Genomic DNA, 627 nt, shown 5'->3' with positions numbered 1-627 from the left:
TTATAAAACTGCATTACTTTCTTGATAAGTGAAAAATATAGATGGTCAAAAGGCAAACGATGTAAGACTTTACAGTGAAAATTAATTCCCACTGCCTCCTGCTTCTCTATCCAAAGTCACCCATTGTTACCATTTTCTCTTCTTGTTCTGTCTTCTTTCTTCTCCTCCTCCTTCTCCTCACTCTCCTTTCCTCCTCCTTCCTTTTTTTCTCACATCAGATGGGTAATGTGCCAATGTTGTAACAAGGTATGAATGGAGGCACAACTCAAGAGCATGAACACCCATTACCAGGTTCTTAAGCAGCCTTCTCCAGAGCTAAACCTTGAATTTACAAACATGTATTTGAAAGGGTTTCAAGAAGGGAATGGTGAAAAGTGGCAGTCCTGCTGAGAGACTGAAGAAGATGATGACAGAAGAGCACTCATTGGCTTTGGAAACATGAAACTCACTGGTGACTGACAAGGTTTAAACAGGCAGACATTAGATGAGAGTGTGTTAAAAAAAAAAAAAAAAAAAAGCACAGAGCCCTAACTGGTTTGGCTCAGTGGATAGAGTGTCAGCCTGGGGACTGGGTTCCACTCCGATCAAGGGCACATGCCAGGGTTGTGGGCTCGATCCCCAGTAGGC

General features: G+C 42.6%; 1 pseudogene; it reads right to left on the bottom strand.

Moving 5' to 3' along the window:
- Window positions 1-212: 212 nt before the first annotated feature.
- Window positions 213-306, bottom strand: LOC111825535 (annotated as a pseudogene).
- Window positions 307-627: the final 321 nt, after the last annotated feature.

Source organism: Myotis lucifugus, unplaced genomic scaffold, assembly GCF_000147115.1.
Source record: "Myotis lucifugus unplaced genomic scaffold, Myoluc2.0 scaffold_30, whole genome shotgun sequence".
In the NCBI taxonomy this organism is placed as follows: domain Eukaryota; kingdom Metazoa; phylum Chordata; class Mammalia; order Chiroptera; family Vespertilionidae; genus Myotis; species Myotis lucifugus.
The sequence above is the reverse complement of the archived record's forward strand: the minus strand, read 5'-3'. Positions and strand labels throughout refer to the sequence as shown.